Source organism: Gracilinanus agilis, chromosome 2 (genome assembly GCF_016433145.1).
Source record: "Gracilinanus agilis isolate LMUSP501 chromosome 2, AgileGrace, whole genome shotgun sequence".
Lineage (NCBI taxonomy): Eukaryota > Metazoa > Chordata > Mammalia > Didelphimorphia > Didelphidae > Gracilinanus > Gracilinanus agilis.
This window is the reverse complement of record NC_058131.1, coordinates 58,896,261-58,916,970: the sequence shown is the minus strand read 5'-3', so window position 1 is coordinate 58,916,970 and position 20,710 is coordinate 58,896,261. Positions and strand designations below refer to the sequence as shown.

The window sequence follows — 20,710 nt, the reverse complement described above, 5'->3', positions numbered from 1 at the left end:
TTTTGTTTGTTTTTTATGATTTTTTAAAAAATATATTTTGAGCGTTGGAAAATTTACTTTTAATGGCCTTCGATGTGACATCCAGGCTGAACGAACCCTTCCTTTTCCATTCATCATCTTGGGAGAGAGCACCATCTCATCTCCATTGGGAAGTAGCATTCTCTGGTGAGGCTTTAAGAAACTAGATATCTTTGACCTGAGCCAGGTGTGCTGAAACTCACTGCCCAAAGCCCTGGAGCCATTACACCCAGGGAACAAATGGCTGCCTGAGATGAGAAATTTTTAGAAAGCCATTCTGGGGTGTGTGTGTGTGTCTGTGTGTGTTTGTGTCTGTGTGTGGAGAGGGAGAGGGCTTCAAACTCTTCAGAGAAGAAGAAATGTGGCTGAAAAGTGCCTGGGGAAAAGGTATTAGGTGATGGGCACATAGGGTTTAATCAAGAGGGATGGATGGTAGAAGATGTAAAATAAATAAAAACCATCCTCAATAATAAAGAAACATGGGTTTAATGTTTGCTGGTCAGACAATTTATAGGAAATGAGAGGAGTTGGGGAGGGGAGGGAATAGAAAATGGGGGAATGAATCTCCTGTCCTGGCACATCTCCAAGTTAATGGGCCCCAACTGGTCGTTGGTTTTCAATAACCAAGTGAAGTTTAATATTCACAGCAGTGCTGGTTTTATCTAAACAGCGACTCATAAGATTAATATTCTTGTCATTCATTTCCTTCATACACAGTACTTATTTTTTAGCCCAATTTTGAGTGTAGTTTGGGGACTCATGGGCTCGAGTCTTTACTATTAGCCCATATGACATGCCAGACTCTAGGTTTTTATTGTTCATATGTCCTTGCTTTCAAGTCAATTTTTATTTAATCCTTAGTACCATAGAGAAGTTTAAGAGCATGCCAAGTGTTGTGAGTATATGAGAATGTTTGCATATGTATTTGTGTATATAATAAACACATACATATATTTCTATATACACCCACACATACATGTAACACCATTATTAGGGCATAAAAATCCCCTTTGATAAATCACTTTCTAAAAAGATGACCTATTTTTTTTCCTTCTTAAATATTACTGAGATTGGCTTCCTTCAAGCCCAGCACTGTTCCTCAGTGCACATTCTCTGTGGTTAGCAGGATTTGGAGAGGGACAGCTTTGTGGTTATAAAGCCGCCTCTAGGTTTAATGACAACCGTAGAATGTAACACATGAGTATCATTTCTCTTCCTGTTATTGTGTAACTGTAGTTTCCAAATGTTCCAAGGCTCCGAGGAGTCCTGTGTTGTTTGGGTCGTGCTCCATTTTTTTTTAAACCTCAGTTCCTCATGAGCCTGTAACCAAACTCCATAACAAAGAAATACATTTTAGAAATTCATTTTATAAGATTGACTATTTTTTTTGTAAATATTGGTTTCAAATTTGATTTTATTTTCCCTGGAGTAAGTTCTTAGACAGGGACCTCGCATCAAGTTCAAAATCTAAGTTGGTTTGCACATTATTGAGAAGTTAAGCATAGAAGAGCTATCTACCTTGGCAATAAGTAAGGCAAAATAACATTATTGCTTGCCAGATTTTACGACAGCATTTGAAGATAGGTGGACTAGCTTTAGGCAGCAAGAAAGCAATTAAACTTGTAGCTAGACTGATTCTGAAAATTAGTTGGAATATATTTTGCTTAATTAAGTGCCTGCTTGGAGAGTTATTCATAAGCATCTGCATGAAAAACTTCTTAATCCCAATGCTCAATTGTTCATTTGTCCACTCAACATTTATTAAGTGCTTACTATATGTGCAAGGCGCAGTGCTAGACACTTACGTTTTGTATGAAGGATGCCAAGTATCGGGATATTTGGCAGCCTCTGGATGCCTGGGTTCAAGCTGACAGAATCGTTCGCTTTTTAATGAGATGTTGATGGCTGTGTTGGTGTCCTCCCAAATACAGGGGTTAGTCAGATTCCTCCGTTTGGTCAACAACACGGTAACAATCCAGTGGAATCTGGGTGTATTTCACCAGAGAGCATCTTGTTATATTCAACAGGTATCAGAAAACCTCATCATACACCTACCTGTCTCGTACGCCCCATTTGAAGGCAAAGTCTTGGTGCTCTTTAAAAGCCATACCTTTCGTCCTTCTAACAGTGTAAAATCAACTTGACCAAAACCAAGACTTCCTGGTTTGATTTTTTTTTCTTTTCACTCATCACCTGTGTATTTTGAAACTGGAATATTTTTCATTTGTAAGTGCTGGTCTTTTTAATGGATAGGGACATTGCCATTAAATCGTAAGCCCATTGGATGAGGACCAGCTCTAATTCCATGTTTTGTACTGGGCCATGCGTATTATGAGAAATGATGTTTAGGAACATGATAAACAAAAATAGGGTTGTATTATTTCATTTCTCCTGTTTCCCAAATAAAATGTTTATCGTTTTTTCTTGGATTGTCGACTTTCACCTTGTTCTTAAATCTGTATTGTGTTTAATAATATTATCTGCAGGCTTCCTCTTCCTGCAGTTTATGTATGTGCTTTTTTCTATGAAAAATGATGTATTTTTACTATTTCCCATGTATAAAAGTTTATTGTAAATTTTTTGTGTGTGTGCTTTGCATGAACAAGGGGCTCTACTTTGTTTTTTAAGAATACTAGTTTTTTCTAAAGTTTCTGTAAAGTAACATTTTTGAGTAGTTTGAAAAATTTGTGAAATTAAAAAAAAATGTTAAACCCCAAAGGGGTCCTCCTACTTATTTCATTTTTCTACCTATTGCTCCCAGTTCTCCCCTTTGAGACCAAATAGAATAATCTTTCTGAATGATCTTAAAAAAAAAAAAACTAGACCCATAATTTCCACAGTATAATGAGTCCTCAATGAGGAACTGTTCCTACTAATGTAAAATAGCATGTTCTTAGAGTCTTAGAATATTGCTTGGGGCCTGTGTTAGTGAAACTGTAAGGAATTATCCCAGGGACACATAGCCAATATGTGTAGGAGATAAGACTTGAACAGGACAGCTAGGTGGCACCATAGTACATAGAGCACTATGCCTAGAGCTGGCCTTGTCTTCTGGAGTTCAAATCTGGCCTCAGACACTTATGGCTGTGTGACCCTGGGCAATTCACTTCATACTGTTTGCCTCAGTTTCCACATCTATAAAATCAACTGGAGAAAGGGACTGGCAAACTACTCCAGTGTTATTTATGCAGGCCATTCTTAGAATATCTTCTCTTTTCATCTCCATTTGTCAGAATCCTTTAAGGCTCCATCCAGGCACCACCTCTTCTTTAAAGCCTTCCCTGGGGGGCAGCTGGGTAGCTCAGTGGATAGAGAGCCAGGCCTAGAGATGGAAGGTACTAGGTTCAAATCTGGCCTCAGACACTTCCCAGCTGTGTGACCCTGGGCAAGTCACTTGACTCCCATTGCCTACCCTTACTACCCTTCTGCCTTGGAACCAATACACTGTATTGACTCCAAGACAGAAGGTAAGGGTTAAAAAAAAATCCAAAAAACAAAACAAAACAAAAACCTTCCCTGATTCCCCCAGCTTAGCATGAGTACATTCATCTACAATCTTCCTATGGTCCCTTGGACTTTTCCTTTGCCTTCATCATACTATATCTTGTATTATACTTCTGTGCACATGCCAGAGAACCTCAAATAGATTATTACAAGGTGTCTCATGAGCCTGGGTGATTGGGAAGATAGTGGTGCCCTGGACAGAAATAGGGAAGTTTGGAACTAATAGGAGAGATAAGAAATTCCATTGTGTTTAGGATGTCTCCTGGACATCCAGGCCAATAAACAGCTGGAGATGTAAGACTAGCGATCAGGAGAGAGGATAGGGCTGGATAAATAGATTATTTGGGAATCATCTGCATAGAGATGAGAGTTGAATCCATGGAAGCTGATGAAATTCCCAGGCAAAATAGTATAGAGGAGGAAGAAGAGTCTTGAAGGACATTCACAGTAAGTGGGTGTGACCTGGATGAAAGTCCAGCAAAGGAGATGGAGAAGGAATGATCTAATGGGTATGAGAAGAACCAGGTTAAAAAAACACAACATAATGTTTTGAAAACCATGAGAGAAGAAAGCATCCAGGAGAAGAGGGTCAAAGGCTTCAGAGATGTCAAAGAGAAGAGTTGAGAAAAAGCCATTTGATTTGTCAGTTAAGAGATCACTAATAACTTGGGAAGGAGCAGTCTCAACTGAATGATGAACTGGAGATTGAAAAGAGTTTAAAAGAGAGGGAGAGGAGAGAATGAGAAATCAACTACTGTAGATGGCCTTGTCAAGGGCTTTAGCTACAAAATGCAGGTGTGATATAGGACAATGGCTAGCCAGGATGAATGGATCTAGTGAGGATTCTTTTCTTCCTCTTTCTTTCTTTCTTTCTTTCTTTCTTTCTTTCTTTCTTTCTTTCTTTCTTTCTTTCTTTCTTTCTTTCTTTCTTTCTTTCTTTCTTTCTTTCTTTTTCTTTCTTTCTTTCTTTCTTTCTTTCTTTCTTTCTTTCTTTCAAGGATGGGAGACATCAGGATGTTTATAGGCAGTAAGGAAGCAACCAATAAACAGGGAGAGATTGAAAATACCTAGGAGAGTGGAGATGCTCAAGGGAGCAATCTGCTGGAGAAAACAAGATGGAATGGAATCACTTGGGTATTTAGTGGGAATTAATCCAGTTGGGTTGAATAATAGAGTGTATGAAGAAGAAAAATCTGATTTAAAACTGGAAAGGTATATGGGAACTGGATTATCATGTACTGGATTATTAAGTACAAAACTAAAAGGCTGTCAGGCTGGATGAGTAACTTCTCTGGATCTTTTGGAAACTTGTTCTTCAGTCCTCCAAGAGGTCACAGCTCTCTTCTCTGCTTTTCTGAATTGGTAAAAGATGAGAAAGGTCAGCAACTTGTTTGCTTTGACTTGTGACTAATTTCAAAAGAAGACTAAGTTTAGAAGAGAGGACATTTGAACAATTTGTCACTCAGTAGGACCCCTAGTCCATTATATTACACTGATGCATTAGAGTTAAGGCAAGGGAACTCGATACAACTAAATATTAATTAAGATACCGTAGTAGGTACTTGTGAGTTTACAAATAAATCCCTCCCTTTAAGGAGCTTATAAGTCTAGGGATGGGTTGTAAGGAAAGAAAATAATCCACTGTAAAAATGGTTATAATATATGATGAAATGATATAATCTGAAATATACATTCTATGCTGTGGGCTGGGAGATTTCAAGAAGGGAGAGATTAAAACTTTAGGGAAACGGAAATCATGAAAAGCTTTATGAAAAAACAAAGACTTTAATGGAAAATGAAGAATCTAATCTTGAAGGATGAGTGAGATTCCCAACATGCAAAGTTGCATGGGGGGTGGGGAGGAAAGAAATACTGTAGGAGTAAAAAGTTATAATAATAGTTTGAGCAAAGATGGAATAACATGGGGATAGGTTTTGAGGGGTAACATGGAGTCCAGTTTGGTTAAAGCATGCAGTACATGCAAAGCAGTAGTGGAAGATTCTCCTGGAAAGGGAAGCCAGGGGTATATTGTTTTGATTTCATATAGCAAACATGTTGTGCTCTAGAAAGATTAATTTGTCAAGGTATGTAGGATGAATTTACCAATGAGGTGGGAGTGGTGGGAAAGGAAAGAGATCAGTTAACTATCTATCAAAATAGTCCAGGTAAGCAGACCTGACCTAGGATGATGGCAGTGGTCATGGAATGGAGAAAGTACATAGGAGAGAAATGATGACAGTATGATCAATAGGTCTTGGCAGGAAGTGAGAGAGAGGAAGCAAGGATTGACTCCAGCTTTCAGGAGAATGATTTTAAAAAGCATAGCCAGGAGATGGGGTGGAGCCAAGATGGCAGAGAAGGTACAGGGACTATCTGATTTCTACCAAATTACCTTCCAAAAAGCAATGATAAAATACCTCAAAACCAATTCTGGAACAGCACAAGCCACAAAAAGACACGGTGAAGTAATTTTCAGCCCAAAACAACTTAGAAGGATAGTATGAGGGATCTAGTGCACCTGGGAGGAGGTAGAACTCAACTGGCCAGGTCCCTCTAAGCTATTGGACTTGGGCTCAACTGAAGCAGCAACGAAAGCTTCCAAAACTCTCAGCCACAGATGGAAAAGCACAACTGCTCAGAAGGAGATTACAGGGGTCCCTTTGCTGTTTCTGGGTGCAAGACTTTTGTCCCATTGCCCATACTCAGAACCAGGCCACAGTGTTGGGGTGCAATTGCAGGGTGAGGAGGAGTACCAGCATACACCAACACTTGTAGTCACAGGGGAGTGGGGGACCCTGGTCATAGTTCCAAGTTATAAAAGAGTGCTTGATGTTGCTCACAAACCAGAGCACAGACTTGGAGAATATTAAACACATCTCCTTATAGCATACCACTTTGGAAGAACTGAAAGCAGATAGATCCCCAGTTCCAGCTCTGAAGGTAGCTGCACAAAGAACCTGAAGCTTGAAACAGTGCTCCCTTCACCATAGTTATAGAGCCCAGTTTTTAATAGTTTTATTTAATGAAAGAAAAGAAAAAAGCAAGAAAATGAGCAAACAACAACAAAAAAGAAACTCAACATAGAAATTTATTTTGTTGATAGGGTAGACTCAAAATCAGAAAAAGACAACAAAGTCAACAGTACTATATCCAAAACCTCCAAGAAAAATATGAATTGCTCTCAAGCCCAAAAAGAATTAGTAGAGGAGCTCAAAAAGGATTTTAAAAATCAAATAAGAGAGGTAGAAGAAAAATTTGGAAAGAAATAAAAGTTAAAAAAAGAGGAAAGTTAAAAAGAGTCAATGGCTTGGTAAAGGAGGCACAAAAAATACTGAAGAAATTGAAACCTTAAAAAACAGAATAGGCCAATGTAAAAGAAGCACAAAACTCCAAAGAAGAGAAGAACTTTTTAAAAAACAGAATTGGCCAAATGGAAAAAGATATACAAAAATGCCCTAAAGAAAAAAGCTTCTTAAACATAGAATTAGATCTTTGGGAAAATAAGTACAAAAATTTAGTGAGGAAAAGAATTATTTACAAAGTGGAATTGGTTAAATGGAAAAGGCAAGAAAATTATGCCTTAAAAATTAGAATTGAGTGAGAGGAAGCTAACGATTACATGAGATATCAAGGAATAATCAAAGGCAAAAGAATGAAAAAATAGAAGAAAATGTGGAATACTTCTTGGGAAAAATAACTAACATGGAAAATAAATCTTGGAGAGATAATTTAAGAATTACTGGACTACCTGAAAGCCATGATAAAAAATGCCTAGACAACATTTTTCCAGAAACCATCAAGGAAAATAGCCCTGATATCCTATAACCAGAAAGCAAAATAGAATTGGATCACCTTTGAAAGAGATACCAAAAGAATAACTCCTAAGAATATTATACCCAAATTACAAAATTCCCAGGTCAAGGAGAAAATTTTGCATGCAGCCAAAAGGAAATAATTCGAATATCATGAGCCACAGTCAGGATGACATAAGATTTAGCACCTGGAACACGTTATTCCAGAGAGCAAAGGAGCTAGGACTACAACCAAAAATCATTTACCCAGCAAAACTGAGCATAATCCTTCAGGGGGAAAATGAGTATTCAGTTAAATAGAGGACTTTCAAAAATTCCTGATAAAAAGACCAGAGCTGAATGGAAAATTTGACTCTCAAACATGACTCAAGAGAATCATCCAAAGGTAAAGAGGAAAGAGAATCAAAAGAATTCAGTAAGGTTAAATTCTGTACATCCCTGCATGGCGAGATGATTCTTGTACTGCCAAAGAACTTTATCAATATTAGTGTAGTCAGAAGGAGTATACAGTGACAAGAGGGTGAGTGTGACTTGAATCTGATGGGATAATATAAAAAAATAAAATTAAAGCATGAGAAAGAGGAATTAATTGGGAGGAGGAAGAGGGGGAAGGGAAAAATAGAATGGCGTAAATTATTGCACATAAAAGAGGTATGAAAGAGTGTTCAAAGTGGAGGGGAAGATGGGAGAGGTAGGAAAGACAACATGTGAACCTTACTCTCGTCAGAATTGGTTCAGTGAACAAAGAACATACACAATCAATTGGGATAGAAGCTATCTTACCCTACAGGAAAACAAGAGAGAAAGGCGAGAAGAGAAGAGGGATGGGACTAATAGAAATGAGAGCAAATTGTGGAAGGTGGAGGTTAGAAACTCAACAGGGGGGAAAAAGATGGAAAGTAATACATAGTAATCATAATAGTGCAAAAATTTTTTACCAGTCCCTAATAATAGCCTCATTTCTCAGATACATAGGGAAATGAGTTGAATATATATGAATACAAGTTATTCCCAGTTGATAAATAGTCAAAGGATAGGAACAGGCAATTTTAAGACAAAATAATTAAAACTCTCTATAGTCATGCAAAAAATGCTCCCAAACAGTATTATTTTAAAAAATGCAAATGAAAACAACTCTAAGGTGCCACCCCACACCCATCAGATTGGCTATTATGACAGAAAAGGAAAATGAGAAAAGTTGGAGGGGATATGGGAAAACTGGGATCCGAATTCATTGTAGGGGAAATTATGAACTGATTCAATCATTCAGGAAAGCAATTTGGACCAATGCCAATATAAACACAAAAGGGAAGGACATATATGCACAAAAATATTTAAAGCAGCTCTTTTTAGGAGGGCAAAGATTTGAAAATTAAGAGGATTCCCATTAACTGGGGAATGGATGAGTAAGTTGTAATATATGATTGTAATGGAATATCGTTGTGCCATAAGAAATGACAAACAGGAAGAGCTCAGAAAACACTGGAAAGATTCACTTAAACTGAAGCTGAGTGAATTAAGCAGAACCAGGAGGACATTGTATAATAGCAAGAATACTTTATAATGAACAATTAACTATGAATAATAGCTATTCTCAGCAATACAATGATACAGAACTATCCCAAACTATTCCAAAGGATAAAAAATGCTATGTACTTCCAGAGGGAAAAAAACTGAATCTGAATCCAGATCAAAGCAAACTTTTTTCACTTTCTTAATTTTTTTTCTTTGTTTGAGTTTCCTTCCACAAAGGGATTCACATAGAAAACTGTTTTACATGGATGAACATGTAAAATCTAGATGAGATTATTTACCATCTCAGGAGAGGTGGGGGATTGCGGCAGGGAGGGAGAGAATTCAAGACTCGATATTCTTTGGAAAATGTTGGAAATTGTTTTTACATGCAATTGTGGTGGAAATAAAAATAAAAAAAATAAAAAAAGCACAGTTGGAAGAATATTTATAGTCTTGTGATACAAACAACTAAGTTTTCCATGGGCATCATAAAATGGTGACTCAAAGAAAATAGCCCAGTTTCTTTTCTTTAAGATAGAACTTTAAAAAACACCTCTTACATTCTCTTTTAGAATTGATACTAAGTATTGATTCTAAGGAAGAAAAGTGGCTAGGCAATTGGGGTTAATTATCTTTCCCAGAGTCATACAGCTAGGGAGAGTCTGAGGTCAAATTTGAACCCAGGACCACCCATCTCCAGTTCTGTGTCTCTATCCACTGAGCCACCAAGCTGCCCCAAAGATGGAACCTTTCTTTAAAAACGACTAAAGCACAAATATTACAGTACTATTATACAGTAATTTTACAGTAGTATTATACAGAAAAAAGAACATCAAAAGAGCAAGATTTAAAGGAACAAAAACTCCTGTGTACAGTTGAATACTCTAACCCTTCTTTTGGTCTCTTCTGCTAGATCATATTGTATCTCCAAACCTTTAGATTACTTTTCCCCAAAGCTCAGTCCTAGAACCTCTTTATTTTTACTTTTCTTTGGTGACCTCATTGGTTCTCTCAGGTTTGTCCAGCCCAAATTGCTTAATTAAACTTCAGCCCTGCAAGGTGCTCCTCTGTATGTTCCACTGATCTCTCAAACTCAGCTCTCCCAAGATGTATACCATCACTTTATGCCTAAAAGCTTCCTCTCTCCTAGACTTCCCTAAATCTTTTTTTTTAATTTTTTTTAAAACCCTTAACTTCTGTGTATTGACTTATAGGTGGAAGATTGGTAAGGGTAGGCAATGGGGGTCAAGTGACTTGCCCAGGGTCACACAGCTGGGAAGTGTCTGAGGCTGGATTTGAACCTAGGACCTCCTGTCTCTAGGCCTGACTCTCAATCCACTGAGCTACCCAGCTGCCCCTTCCCTAAATCTTTTGAGGGTACCATCTTCTTCCAATTCCCTAGACCAGTGATGGTGAACTTTTTAGAGATGGAATGCTGGGTCCTGCTCCCATCCTGCCCTCCTGACTGAGTGCCATGCTGCTCCTCTCCCCCCATTGAGTGTTGAGTACACCCTGCCCCTACCCTTACCCCACACAGAGGAAGGAGGAAGCACTCCCATCGGACTGCTAGGCAGAGGGGCAAGTGAAATGAGGAATGACCTTAGTGAGTGGCCCAACTGCTCTGCTCCCCTCCAGCTCTGCTGCCTGTGTGCGGCCCATTTTATCTCCTGTGCACTCCTATTGGGCTGCTAGGCAGAGGGACTGGTGATGTGAAAAAATGTCATCAGGCATGATGGAGAGGGAGAAGGGAGCAGTTCCATTGAAGTCCCTTTGCCTTTCTAGTAATGAACTCTGGAGTGGGGAGGGTGGCCACATGCCCACAGAGGGCACTCTGCATGCCATCTTTGGCACTCATGCTATAGATTCACCACCATTCCATAGACTAACACCTTCAGAATTTTTAAAACTTTTCCTCCTCCCTCTCTCCTCATAGCCAATTATTTACCACTTCTCTTGGTTATACCACTTACAAAGCTAAGATATTGTTTTATTTATCACTTTTGTCTAGAGCAGTGGTTCCCAAACTTTTTTGGCCTACCGCCCCCTTTCCAGAAAAATATATTACTTAGCCCCCTGGAAATTAATTTTTTTTAAGTTTTAATAGCAATTAATAGGAAAGATAAATGCACCTGTGGCCATCACCACTTCCCTGTATCGCTGCAGCATCCACCAGGGGGCGGTAACACCCACTTTGGGAATCACTGGTCTAGAGTATTGTAATAGTCTCCTAATTGGTATCTTTGTGTACAGTCTCTCCTATTTTTAATTCCATCTTCTACATCAAATAGAATCTTCCTGAGGCACATGTCTGATCATGTAACTATTTTGCTCTGAAGACATCAGTGACTTCCTATTGCCTTTAGGTTAAAGAACAAATTACTCAGCTTGGCATTTAAGGCCCTCCACAATTTGTCTCCACCTAACTTCCCAGGCATAGTTGACATTGTTCCTCCCACCCATCTCTAACCTATTCATACCCACTACATAATGAATTCTCTGGTTTCCAAAGTCTGCATTATCCCTGTTACCTCTGTTTAATTCACTCAAGTCAGTCTCCCTCAGTTCTAGAATATAGCCTCTCTTCAATTCAGTCTCTTTATCTTCCTTCAAGGTTGAGCCAAAATTACTGACTCCCCCATGAAGCATTCCCTTCCTTCCCCCAGGTCTCAGTGTTCTCTCCTTCAGACTACTTTGTTTTTGCTGATTTATGAACATACTGAGATATCATAAGGCAGAAAAGAATTACAAGAGCATCAATGAAGCACTTAAAATATAGAAAGTGATCCAGAAGGAAACACAAAACAAGAGAATGGTTTTGGAACTAATATGGTCAATGTATTATAACTTTTTAAAAAAGATGTAAATAATGGAAACAATAGCTAGCATTTCCATATTGCTTTAAGGTTTGTAAAATGCTTCATAAATATCTCATTTTGCTCCTCAAGAAAGTCTTGGGAGGAGCTATTATTCCTATTCAATGCAATGTAAGATTTGTCCTTCACTTAAAAAAATAAAATAAAGCCCTTACTTTCTGTCTTGGATTCAATATCATGTATTGGTTCCAAAGCAGAAGAGTAGTAGGGGCTAGGCAAAGGGGGTTAAGTGACTTGCCCAGAGTCACACAGCTGGGAAGTGTCTGAGATCAGATTTGAACCCAGGACTTATTGTCTCTAGTCTTGACTCTCAAACCCCTGAGCCACTCAGCTACTCTCTTCACCTTCACTTTTTTTTAAACCATGACCTTCCATCTTGGAATCAATACTGGATATTAGTTCCAAGGCAGAAGAGTGGAAAGGGCTAGGCAATGGGGGCATCCTTCACTTTTGAAGAAAACATCATCAGATGATGTCTTGACTCACATGTGAATTGGATTTAAGTGAAGTAGAGTTACACAAAGTCATTAGCCTCACTGTCTCTTCCAGAGTTATCTAAGTCACAGAGGCAAGACAAAAGTCAGGAAGACTAGTAACAGCCCAGGATGCAATGTGAGACCTTGGCATCTTCAATGTCTTACCAACCTTTAAGTGCTCCATAGTGCCTGCTTCAGTCACCTTCATCACCACTGGAATAAATTGTTCTCATTTGCCTGTTCTGCTGGGGAACATCTTCCCATGCTTGGGGGAGGGATCCCCCTAACTGACAGATGGGTCTGAGGACTATTGGTTAGCCTCCACCTGGTTTAGCCCATCTGCTGAGATGGCCTTACCAGTGTGTGGCCACTTCACGAACTATAGTTTCTTGGAGCCACGAAAGGTAGATACTATTCCTATATTACAGATTAGAAAACTGAGACAGACAAAGGTTAAGGGACTTTCCCAGAGTTACAGAATTAATAACTATTTGAGGTTTGATTTGCCACTTTGCCACATAGGAAATGGAAACTTGTAGTTTCACGTATAATCCTCTTTACTTGTTCTTATTACCAAGTTCAGAATAATAAAAATTATTTTTAAAAAGAGTATAATCTCAACTGCAAAGAATGTTTCCCTTTTGTCTGCATGTCCTTAATACCTAATACTTCAGATCTTGAGCTGGAAGGGAATTTAGAAGTCAAATAGTCCCAACTGCATCATTTAAGAGAGGAGGAGACTAAGGTCCAGAGAGAAGATGGGTCTAAGGTGGCAGATCCAAGTGGCAAACTCAGATCCTGTGACTCCTTTCTCATTGTACCAACTTGTCTCCTATGTGCCTTGGGATGAAAGAATTTCTTTGATTTGACCCTAAGCTCAGAATGTTCCTTTTAATCCACTTTGAATCTTGATGGTTTGGCATGATGACTTCTGGGTTGACTCCGATATCCCTAAGAGGCTGGTAGTATTGTTGTCATCATCTTCCACCTAGCACGTGGCCTTGCACAGAGTAGGCATTTTATGAAAGGTTTTTAATTTAAAATTAATCATTATTCTTTAGATGAAGAAACTGAGGCTTAGAAGGATTATGTGAGTGATGAAAATAGTCCTTACATCCAAGTAGATAATATGGGATTCCCATAGCTATTTAGTGATGGAGCCAGGACTAAAACCTAGGATTCCTGGCAGCCAGTCTTGTGCTCTTGCCACTGGAAGACATTGGCATTTGCTTTAATCTGGCCTTTCTCATTAGGGAGTTTTGCTGACTACCTGACACACAGCCAGCATGATTGCTCAACCTAAATCTGGTTTTTACCACACCCCAGAATGTCTCCAGAAATCTCAAAGGGAACCACAATTGTAAGATTAAATTCCCCAAACAAAATTCATTTTAATTTACTCTTTTAAAAAAATCTGCCACATATGGTATATGGAACAGGGAATGGGCACCATAAACCATACAATAGCTCTTATGTTCCTTCTACCACCTTACCCCATTCCAGAGATGTCTAGTGGTAATGATGTTGTTTAGTCATGTCTGACCCTGTACCCATTGGAGATTTTCTTGGCAAAGATCCTAGAGCAGTTGGCCATTTCCTTCTCACTTGACAAATGAGGAAACTGAGGCAAACAGGTATTAAGAGACTTGCCCAGGATCACACAGCTAGTAAGTGTCTAAAGTCAGATTTGAACTCATGAAGATGAGTCTTCCTAACTCTAGACCTAGTGTATTTCCTACTGTGCCACCTAACTGCCCATTATCAGTGGCAATAGCTAACTTTTACATTGTTCTTTAAGGTCTTGAAAGTGGTTGATGTAGAACATTTCATTTGAGTCTTACAATACTATGTAAGGAAGGTACTATTATTATCTCTGCAGTTGAGCAAAATTAAGTGATTTGCCCAGGGTCACACAACTATTAAATGTCTGAGGCAGGATTTGAACTTGTCTCCAGGTCTCATATGCCACCCAGTTGCCTGTGGTATGCTACAGGATTCTGTCCTTGACTCTAATTCTGTGCTTACACTTGCTTATTTGAACATCCATCCTTTGTTCTATGGAGCCAAAAAGACCAAGTTGAATCCCTCTCTCAGATGACATCTTTCAAATACTTGAAGTTGAGTTATCATGGTTCCTTGTCCCCTCCATCCCCAGATCTTCTTAACCCTCCAGTTTAAACAATTCTCCAACTGATTAGAATTTGTATGGCATGGAGTTGAGTTCTCTGATTGCCCCTTCTGAATGCTTTCCACTTTTGCAGTACTCTTTCTAAAATATGGTACTATGGGCTGAGTCTGCCATCTGGCCAGAATGCAAAGGTATCATCAATTCCTTATTTCTGTAAATGATGCTTCTCTTATGTAAATCAAGATGAAATTCATTTTCTTGGTGAGTCAAGTATCTGTTGACTCAGTAAGCTCATGATCCAATAAAATCCTCAGATTTTGCTCTTTAACAATAATTCTGTGTCTAATCCCTTGTCTAACCATAAATCAGTTTTACTTTCTCTGGCTTGGGCTTCTGAAGTTAAGTTTGAAATTTTTAAGTATAAAGCTTTACATTAAATTTCCTTGTATTTGAATCAACCCTATGCTCTAACCTGTCGAGCTCTTTTTGGATCCTTCTTCTGTCACCAAATCTGTTAGCCACCCCTCTCCCCACCAGTTGTGTGTAACCTGAACATTTGATAAGCCCATCTATGCCTTTCATCTAAGTCACTGGAAAAATAATAGTTAGTACAGCATTCCTACTCTGAAGAAAGATCCCTAGGGTACTCCACTGGAGACTTCTTTTCAAGATGGCATTGTACTAATAATGACAATTTTCCTGGTCCAGCCATTCAATTGATTTCTGAAACTTTATCATTTCCAGAGTTAGCTAGATGTGGAAAGTGTGCTAAGTTTGGAGCCAGGAGGACTTTTGTTCAAATATGACCTCAGATAATTACTAGGTATATGATCCTAGGCAAGTCACAATTTTTGTTCACCTCCATTTCCTCAACTGTAAAACAGAGATAATAGCATCTACTTCCCAACGTTGTTGTGAAGATCAAGAGATAATATTTGTAAAGCATTTAGCATAGTTCCTGGCACATAGTAGGTACTCAATAATAATAGCTAACTCTTATGTAGCTTACTATATATACAGATTAAGATAAAGAAAGTTTCCTTTCTTTCTACTGTTAAGCCTTTCCATCTTTATGCCCCCACAACAAACACATATAGTTAATCAAAACAAATTTCCACATTAGCAATGTTTAAAAAAATTATTTCATTCTATGCCCCAAATCTTTGATTTCTCTATTAGGAAATAGGTAGCATGTTTCATCATTAGTCCTCTGGAAGCCTGATGGACCATTCCCCTGATAAGAGATCATTATGGTAGTATTTCATCATAATTACATTTCATAACTTATTTATCCATGTCCCAATTTATGGGCACCCTCTCAGTTTCTCATTTTTTGTCACTTCAAAGAACAGTAATATTTTTGTTTGCCCTCAGAATTTGTTTTGCTTAGGGCTAATTTGTCCCTTAATCTACCTTCCCTCAAATTCCTCCTCCCCTGTTTCCTTTTCCTATTTCCTTTTTGAGAGAAATGCATTTCTGTAACCATCTGTGTATTGTTCTTTCCTTCTATTAATTTAGATGAGAGTGGGGCTCATGTTAGCTTCTCCACCCAATACCTTTTTTTCTTATTTGTACAGATCCTTACTTGTTTACGCTAATTATGTGAGATAATTTCCCCTAAACTTCCTTTACCTTCCTGGCAGTGTATTCCTCTTTCAGCCTTTTCCCATTCTTTTTAAAAAATCATCAAGATTTAAAATAACCACTCCCAGGCCTTGGCTAATTGGACTTCTATGACTCTTGATGATGTTAGGATCCTAGGGGGGGCACATGTATCTTCTCCCCATATTTGAATATAAACAGTTTATCCTTGCTTAGTCCTTCATCATTGTTTATTCATATTTACCTCTTTATACTTCTCTTAATTCCTGTGTTTGCCCTTCAAAATTTCTATGCAGCTTTGGTCTTTTCATCATAAATGCTTGGAAATCCTCTATTTCTTTAAAAATTCATTTCCCCCTTTCCTATAGCATTATTCTCAGTTTTGTTAGGCCCGTTATTTTTTCTTATAAATCTTTATCTTTTGTTTCCCAGAATATTATATTCCAAGTTCTTCACTCTTTTATATTTGTGGCTTCTAAGTCTTGCATAATCCTTATTGTGGCTTCTCAGTACTTGAATTCTTTCTTTCTGGCTATTTGCAATACTTTTTCTTTGACCTGAAAGTTTTGGATTTTGGCTGTAATATTTTGGAGTTTTGATTTTGGGGTTTCTTTCAGGAGATGACTGGTAGATTCTTTTTGTTTCTACTTTGCCCTCTGGCTCTAAGAGATCTGGGCAGTCTCACTCTTGTAACATACTTGAGTGGCTCTGACTCAGAAGATGACATTGGATTCCCCTTCTCCCTCATCCCTGACTCTTCTAGGTTCCTAAACTACCATGATTTCCTACCCTTATCCCTTAGCTGAACATATTTCCCTGACTTATTTTAAGCATATATACAGTAAAAACTCAATGACTTTGAAGTCAGAGGACATGGGTTCCAATCCCTTTTTTAATATTACCTTTGGGTAAGACATAGTTTGAACAAGTCACTCAGTTTCCTTACCTTTAAAATAAGGAGTTAAGAATAGATGGTCCTCAAGGTTTCCTTAAGAAACTAGGTGGTACAGTGAATAGAGGACTGGATCTACAGTCAAAGACAACTGAGTTCAAATGCCGTCTCAGAAAAACTTACAAGGCTGTGTGACCTTGGGCACGTCATTTAACTTCCATTTGCTTTAATCCTCTCAAGAAGGAAATAGCAAATCATTCTAGTGTCTTTGCCAAGAAAACCCCATACAGGGTCACAATGAGTCAGACATAGTTGAGTGACTGTACAACAATGGTAGATATTAGGTTAAAAGGGTTTTTTTTCTCTATGCTCAGACTGGCTGATCTAGACCTTATGTGAAACCCATATTAATTTTTTTTATTTAAAAGTCCTGATGGCTCTTATTTTCCAACTGGACCAAAGGAAAGTCCTGAGATAGGAATAAAATATTACTTCAGTTGAACAGGGATTAGAGACTTCCTTGGGTACTCTCTCCACTGATGGAGACCATAATTGCTCCTGGTCCTAACATAGGTCCCTTCTGAAGTTTCTATGGCTGAAATAATCCCTTACTTTGGTGATTTGCTCTTTGGTGCCTAACTGCTCTACTTTTCCCTAGTCTGGGTTCTCAATTATACATTATTGGGTCTTCTGAATAGGTGGGACCTGTCTGAGCCTTAGTGATTCCAGGTCATCTCCATGTCAGGCTGGGAAGGATGAGGCATCAGAGGAAGACTTAAACGTCTTCTTACTTACTAGAGAGATGTTTTCCTGCTTCATATCTCCACCTTGCTCCTCTTCCTCCTCTCATTCCCTTCTTATTTGTCTCTCCCCACTGCCCAGACCCTGAAATTCCAAACTGGATAAGAAGGAAAGCTAAAAAAAGTGTGTGTGACTTAAAATTTTTTCAAGTTGATCATCTCCTGGTCTTCTGGTCACAAATGGGAACTTAGGGAAGAGTAAAGAGTTAGAAGAACAGGGAATTTCAGTTGGAGGTAGAAGTGAAAACAGTAGCATTTAGCCAGGTCTTGTAGAAGCACACAGTCCAGATTTTGTGAGAGGCAACAAGATTTGTCAACAAAAGTGCAAAGAATAGGAGAAACAGGTCTTTGAGTTTCATTTGCCATTTCTTTATTAACCACAGCCACTAACTCCTATAGATTTTTTTGAAGAACAACTTTTTATTTTGCACTCGTGAATCAGGAATTAGCATTTCCATACATACTGGCAAATGACAAAGAGAAAGCTCTATTTGAATCCATGAATCTCCATTTCATACAATTTGCTTTTTAAAAAAATATACATATATAACAAATTCTACACGTTCCTTTCAAAACAGTTCTCCTTATGCTTCCTTCTGAACATCTATTTTCTTCTGTCACTTAATATCTATATTAACTGGATCTTGTTTTGGTGGGAGATCACTATTGCTAACTCCTTCCCCATCTCATTCCCCGATTAAAAGCCAAGAAAAAGAAAAGGGGGGAAAAAACCTCTTGTAACAAATAAACCTAGTCAAGCAAAATGATTCCATAATGTCTGAAAATATGTTTCTCTTATCCTTATATCCATCTCACCTCTGTCAGATAGCTTACTTCAACACTGGACCTTTGGAGACAGTTGGTCATTACATTAATCAGAATTCTTAACTTTTTCAGAGTTGTTTTTCTTCATGGTAATGTTGTTCTTGCATGAATTGTTCTTATATCTAAACATACTTTACTCTGTCAGTTCATTCTGGCCAAGATTTTCTGAAACCATCTCTTTGATCTTTTCTTAAAGTGTAATAATATCCCATTAAAGAAGTCCATACACAATCAATTGGATATAGAAATCTTTCTTCCCTATAGGAAAGTAGGACCAGAGGGGGATGACAAACGGGTTGAGGATCTAGAGAAGCTGACAACACACGCAACTTCTCAGTGGTTCCCTGCCTGGGCAACTGCTGAAAAGAGACAGCTTGGCAGGCTCAGTCCAGCAGAGCCTGTCAGGTGCGAGAGGCATAGCCCTTCTGTTAGTAGCACTCATACAGAGGTCAGTGTGTGTGTGTGTGTGTGTGTGTGTGTGTGTGTGTGTGTGTGTATGTGTCCTCTCATCCCCAGTTCCTTATCTAACACTGTCCAGACTAATAGCACATCATTTAAGAACAATATATGTGTGTCGGTTGTTAACAAAAATAATGGAAGGAAAAACACTGGATGCACAGTTTGAAAGGGATGCATGATTTACTCTTTTGGAATCAGCCTTGATAATCTGGAACAAAATTAGAAAAGAAAAAGAAACAAAAAAACACAAAAAAATGAAACTTCATGACTAAATATATGATTTCCTGGAAATTTAGGCTGTAGCAGTTGGCAAGGAGCAAAAAGAAGCAGAATCAGTCTTTGAAAATATTTAGAGACACAGAGGACAATAAGCCTCTAAAAATAAAGTTATTGATGGGAATTAATAAGAAAGATCCATACCATTCTTTTTTTCAATGCTTCACATATAAATGCATGATAGACAGAATTAAGATTCATGCTAATCAAGTGTTAACTGAAAAATCATCAGGCTTTCTTTTTTTTTTTTTAATCCTTACCTTTCATCTTAGAATCAATACTGTGTATAGGTTCTGAGGCAGAAGAGCAGTAAGGGTTAAATGACTTGCCCAGGGTCACACAGCTGGGAAGTGTCTGAGACCAGATTTGAACGTAGGATCTCCCATCTCTAGGCCTGGCTCTCAATCCACTGAGCCACCCAGTTATCCGTAATCATCAAGGTTTCTAATGAAGGCAACTTTAAAGTTAGTGGAAAGGAAAAAAGATGAAGAAAATTTTGGTCCCTTTGTTAAAAGCACAATCTTCTGCAGGTTCAACATCCATAACCAGGTCTCATGAAAATCTCTTACCTTTGTCACAAAATAAACTTGAGAATTCTCATCCCCAAGATTTTGATGAAATAGGAATAAAAATGAGTCAAGGAAGTAAAAGGATCGTGCAAAGACTTAAAATCAGTAGCAAAAGCATTAAAAATATTTAATAACCACTAAAGGCAAAAGCAAAAATAAGGCAAACAATGAAACAAACACTTCCAAAAGACCCTAGACAATATAGAAGAAAGAGGGCATGGAGTTGGGATAAGCATTAGAAACTGAAAACAGGGGTAGGAAAATATGGAGAAGGAAATTGGCAGAGAATTCTCTCAGGTTACACATTCTTCAATCAAACAAATGTAATGTTAGAGGGCTGGTGGAGGACTTTGAAGAAGTTAGAACTAGTTTCTTCAAACAATGGGGACTGAATGTGCTTGTAAAAGGTGGGTTAAATGAAGAAAAGCATCTAGATCAATTGGTTTGTTAAAAACCGGAGCATTTGATGTTGTATTTTAAAATTTTTTAATGTTTTAGAGTGATAGTATATTTTTATTTAATATACTATATTACAGTTTTAGTATATAATAATATGATAATTGTATTTAATATAATATAAAGAATCAAATTTAAGTTTAAACAAAATTTGTTAATTTTGTTATTTCATCAATATCTTTAATTAGCATCACTATCAACAATACTTGATGAAATTCTCTAATAACTATGGGATTCTATATTCTTACTTTCACTTTTCACCACTACTTTACTGGTCCTGGGTTGAAACTGTATGTTTTAGGGGGCATCTAGGTAGTACAGTGAAAGCCAGGCCTAGAGATGGGAGGTCCTGGATTCAGATCTGACCCTAGACACCTCCCAGCTGTGTGACCCTGGGCACCCCAATGACTAGTCTCTACTGCTCTTTTGCCCTGGAACCAATACTCACCATTGGTAGAAAGAAAGAAAGAAAGAAAGAAAGAAAGAAAGAAAGAAAGAAAGAAAG

General features: G+C 38.1%; 1 pseudogene; it reads left to right on the top strand.

The window, feature by feature from the left end:
- LOC123233251 overlaps positions 1 to 20,141 on the top strand; it is a 25,928-nt pseudogene extending 5,787 nt beyond the window's left edge.
- The last annotated feature ends 569 nt before the right edge of the window (positions 20,142 to 20,710 follow it).